The sequence below is a fragment of the Schistocerca gregaria genome, chromosome 6, assembly GCF_023897955.1.
Source record: "Schistocerca gregaria isolate iqSchGreg1 chromosome 6, iqSchGreg1.2, whole genome shotgun sequence".
In the NCBI taxonomy this organism is placed as follows: Eukaryota; Metazoa; Arthropoda; class Insecta; order Orthoptera; family Acrididae; genus Schistocerca; species Schistocerca gregaria.
In genome coordinates this window covers 269,662,586-269,668,187 of record NC_064925.1, presented here as the reverse complement: position 1 = coordinate 269,668,187, position 5,602 = coordinate 269,662,586, and positions in this window count along the sequence as shown.

The window sequence follows — 5,602 nt, the reverse complement described above, 5'->3', positions numbered from 1 at the left end:
GGGTGCAATGGGATAGCCACTTGTGGTAAATGTGGTCAGCCTGCCCATGACGGAGCCGATTGTTCATCGCCTGTGAAGTGCGTGAATTGCTCTGGGAGTCACCCTGTCTGGAGCCGGATCTGCCCCATCTATCTCGAAGAACGGAAGGTACAGGAGATTAAAACATCTAAGCGCATCCCCTATGGTGAGGCCAAGAAGCTCTTTAAGGCCATGCAACCTCCTGTGTTTTCAACATCTTTCGCTTCCACTCTCAAAAAACCGGTACAACTGGCCACTGTTGCTACGCAAACGGAGGTTACTAGTGTTAGCACTAATACCTGTGCTTGCCGGTGCACTTGTGCCGCTGCGGTAGTTTTGCAATCTGCGGCTCTCCCCGCTACATCGGACAAGGCCGTGGTTGCTGACATTGAGGTACTTCCTGCCTCTCCCCATATGGCGCCTTCTGCCCAGGCGAGTAAACCTCCAACTGTTGACAAGGCTCAGCATTCCAAGCCCCCCAAGACAAAGCCTCAGAAGGTGAAGGTTCTACCACCTGAGGAGATTAGTCAGCGTCGGTCCGATCACGAGGCCATCGTACTGCCTGACATCTCCCGTGGGTCGTCATCGGAGCTCATGGACGGACATTGATGTCGACCGGGGGCGATCTTCTCGCCCCAGGAATAAATCTCCGGCCAGTACGGTCTCTCCTCCAAAGCACAGAGGCAGGGTGAAAGTTCAGCCACCCTGATCACTGGCTCCCATATTACAGTGGAACCTGAATGGGTTCAGGACGCATGTGGCCGAATTACAACTCCTTATACGAGAGTGCGCCTTATGCTTATGTCTCCAAGAGACACATTTTCGGGCCACTGATGCTCCTTCTTTACGGGACTATACCGTTTATCGAAAAGATGATCTGACGGGGGAAAGGGTGGTGTTGCACCCTTCATCTGAGCTCCCTCTCGTCACCGACTTGCAATCAGTTGCAGTTGACATTCGTGTGGGTCGGAGGCTCACAGTCTGTTCAGTTTATTTACCGCCTCCGGATGCAATAGACTCTGAAGCTCTCACGGACCTTATTAGCCAACTCCCCCGCCCATTTCTTCTTCTGGGGGACTTCAACGCTCATAATGTCTTATGGGGCTCTCCGACTACTTGCCCCAGGGGTCGCATTCTGGAAAGCCTCATGATGTCTGAAGAACTGTGCCTCCTCAACTCTGGTGCTCCCACTCATTTCTGTACTGCTTCTGGCTCGTCGTCGGCTGTTGACCTTTCCTTTTGCTCTCCAGCACTCGCGGATTCTGCTCTGTGGAAGGCTGCTGCTGACCTCCATTCTAGTGACCACTTCCCCCTTTGGATTCGCCTCCTGGATGAGGCTGCGGCATTACCAGTGCCGCCCCGGTGGCACCTCTGCAGAGCTGACTGGACACTTTTCAGCCAACTGGCTGTTTTGGAACACCGTGCCAGCGTCCACGAATGGGTAGACCATGTTACAGCCGTGATCTCCCATGCCGCTGAATTGTCAATCCCACGGTCATCCGGTCATCCCAAGAGGAGTCCTGTCCCTTGGTGGACCACTGAGTGCCGCTCAGCCATCCGAGCCCGCCGTGCAGCTCTGCGCCGCTTCAAGTGCCGTCCCTCAGCTGACAATCTTGCAGCCTTTCGGGTGGCAAGGGCCAGAGCGTGGCGAGTGATTAAAGAGAGCAAACGACGGTCATGGCAATCGTTCTTGAACTCCATCTCTCGCTCCACTAGTTCTACGAAAGTATGGGAAGCCATCCGGAGGATTTCCGGGAAACTCAGCCAGCTACCTGTCAAGGCATTGCTGCATCAGGGATGTCTCCTCACGGCACCGGAAACATTGCCCAGACACTGGCCATGCATTTTGCGGACTCTACCGCCACTATTAACTGTGATCCAGGTTTCTGCCGCTACCGCACTTCCATCGAAAGGGGTCACTTGGACTTCCGGTCTCTAAATTCTGAACCCTATAACTGCCCCTTCACAATGTGGGAACTGGATTCTGCGCTGTCTGTGGCTCATGATACTGCGCCTGGTCATGATCAAATCCGGTACAGCATGATGCAGCGCTTGTTGCTGCCATTCAAGGAAGTTCTCCTGAACTGTTTCAATATGATATGGTTATCCGGCACGTACCCTGACTCGTGTAGGGAGGCGATTTTGATTCCCCTCCTCAAACCAGGGAAGGACCGAACGCATCCCAGTAGTTATCGGAGTATTGCTTTGACGAGCTGTGTTGGGAAGACGTTGGAACGCATGGTCAACCGCCGCCCGGTTTGGCTGCTCGAGACCAGGCAGCTCCTTAGCCCCTCTCAGTGAGGCTTTCAGAGATGTCGTTCAACTATAGACAGCTTGACCCTGCTTGAGGCCGCCATCCAGCAGGCCTTCCTACGTAACCAGCATTGTCTAGGAGTCTTCTTTAACATTAATAAGGCGTATGACACTACTTGGCGCCGCCTTATCCTCAATCAACTCCATGAGTGAGGCTTTCGTGGCTGTCTCCCCATCTTCATTCGGTCCTTTCTTTCTCACCGCCTCTTTCGGTATCGGGTTGGTAATTTGCTATCTGATTTGTACGTGCAGGAGAATGGTGTTCCTCAGGGCAGCGTTTTAAGTGTCACCCTCTTTGCCGTCGCTATTAACAGTATCACGTCCACTATCCGGAGTCCTGCCCAATGCTCCTTGTTTGTGGACGATTTTGCTGTTTTCTGTTCTTCCTCCAGTCTTGTCACTGCTAGTCGGCAGTTGCAGCTTACGATAAAGCGCTTAGAGGCATGGACTGCAAAGACGGGTTTTACCTTTTCTGCAGACAAATCTGTGTGTGTTCATTTTAATCGTTCACGGCGTCTTTTTACCTCCCCTGAATTGCGTCTGAGGGACACCGTTCTTTGTTTTAGAGACACTGTGAGGTTCCTGGGCCTCACTTTTGATTCCAAGTTGTCGTGGTTGCCTCACCTTAAAGACCTCAAGGTGCGGGCCCTGAAGGCACTGAATATTTTGAAGTGTCTGAGCCATCGGTCCTGGGGAGCAGATCGGGCGCGTCTGCTGCAGTTTTATAGGGCTTTCGTCCGATCGCGTCTTGACTATGCTTGCACCGTGTATGGGTCAGCAAGGCCTTCGTATCTGAAGATCCTTGACGCAGTACACCATGAGGGTATCAGGCTGGCCACTGGTGCCTTCCGTACCAGTCCCATCCCCAGCCTGTGTACTGAGGCAGGGGAACCGCCGCTCGCCATCCGGCGGATACTCCTCATGGTGCGACGGGTGTGTCATTTCCTTGCCTGTCCTACCTCCCCTGCGTACCCTACCGTTGCCCGACCGCCTATGGAACGTCTCTTGTCCAGTCGTCCCAGGGCAACGAGACCATTTGGGATTCGTGCCAAGCATTTGCTTGAGTCCCTTGGTGTGGAGCGTGTAGCCCCCCCCCCCCCCCCCCCAACGGCAAGGTTTTACTCGCCTGCCTCCCTGGTTGCTCCAGAGGCCCAGCATCCTTCTCGACTTGTCGGAGAACCGGAGGAACTGCACTCCGGCGTTTGTTTTTACCTCCTTATTTTACGATATTTTAAACCAGCATCCGGACCATGTACCTGTATTCACAGATGGCTCTAAACAGGGGGACTCTGTTGGTTGTGCTGTTGTTGTCCCCGATCGAGTCGTCAAGTTACGGCTTCCTGCGGCGTTTACCATCCTCGATGCCGAATTGTTTGCAATCTTGCGGGCACTGGAGCAGATGAGATGTGTTCCCAGGCTTAAGTTCCGCATCTGTTCTGACTCCCTGAGTGCCCTTCAGACCATGCAACACTTGTACCCAGCGGATACGGTCGTCCAGAACGTCCATGATGCCCTTCTCCACCTGCAACGGCAGGGGAAGGAGGTTTCTTTTTGCTGGGTACCGGGGCACGTGGGTATTAGGGGAAACGAACTGGCGGATGTGGCTGCCAAAGATGCATGTTCCCTCCCTGACGTTGTTGAATGTGCCGTCCCCCTCCATGCTGTAACCTCCCTTTTGCGTTTTCGTGTTATGCATCAGTGGGAAGAGGAGTGGCTGGCAGTTTCTGACAATACGCTGCGTCTGGTAAAGGCCACTACGCGACCATGGCGTACGTCCTACCAGTCATACAGGCGGGATGAGGTTCTCCTCACTCGCCTCCGCATTGGGCACAATCCCTCAACGCATGGTTTTTTACTCCGGTGGGAGGACCCCCCAATCTGCAGTGCTTGTGGCGTCCAGATTACTGTCCGCCACATTTTACTTGACTGTCTTTTATTCTCTGACCAGAGGGCGGTGGTTTCTTTGCCACCGGATTTGCCCTCTATTTTGCAAGACGAGGCAGTGACTGTGGTTAAGGTCTTACGGTTTTGTGTCCTGTCCAATCTGTTGCCTCGGATTTTAGGGAGAGGGTTTTAATGTGCTGCTGGGTGACTGGCTCACCCAGGTTTTAGGTAAGAGGTCCGCCAGTCACGATTACCTCCTTGTTTACCTTCGGTTTCTGTTCTCTTTTCCTTGTGTTTCCTTTCCTTTTTAGTGTGCTTCTTCTCCTCTTGTTTTGCCTCTGTATGTGAGCATTTGGAACTGCGTCAGGCCTGTGTCTTTTAGCCGTTCTCCTTGTTCGGTGTCCGTCTCCGTCCCTTCAACGCATGTGTTCCTGTTTCTATGCGTTTGGGCGCTGATGACCACGCTGTTTAGCGCCCGTAAACCTCAAACACACACACGCACACACACACACACACACACACACACACACACACACACACACACAAATCTTTGGTCTGGAACGTATTTCTTCAGAACTCCAAAAAGATGGAAATAGCGTGCGGAGAGATCGAAAGTCAATGGAGGATGTTTCAGGGTTTCTGAGCGAAACTTCTGCAGCGTGGTCGAAACGATCTTAGCAACCAGTAGACCGCTTCGGGCCCAGAGTTGCTCGCCTGGGTGCACGCATGGTGCAACCAGTAGACCGCTTCGGGCCCAGAGTTGCTCGCCTGGGTGCACGCATGGTTCCGTAGGTTAACGCAAGCATTTTACTATGTCACACAATGGAATAAATGTATTGAAAGTTAAGGGATCACTTTTGATATAATAAGTGGTGTACTTACCTTTCTTCCATCTCTACAAGTTGGGACATAGTCACGAAAATATGTCCAGTAATCTAGGGAAATTTTTGTTTTATTATAATACCACTCTGGGACCACAATTTTTATTTGTAATCATGTTATTAACTTCACTCGGTGATGATTACTGGCCTGAGTAAAAACGCGTTGCATGGCACATACCACAATCACATGTAAAAGTTTGAAATGTGTGATGCAGCACGTTTTGTATGTACCCAGGCCTGAAGATGGTCATTAGCGAAAGAAGTTAATAATCTGAGTGCAAATAAACACTGTGATCAAAGACTGGAACTGCAATAAAGCAAAAATTTCGTCCATCTGTCTCGTTTCCATTTGACTGAACCTTCTATCCTTCTTTTTCTGATGACTTTGTTATTCTGTCAGAGACGGTAAGAGGAAATGAGTAGAGTCAATACTGGCATGAAAAAAGGTCGTAACATGACCATCGACAAACAAGAAAGAAGCTTAATGGAATGTAGCTAATTAAATC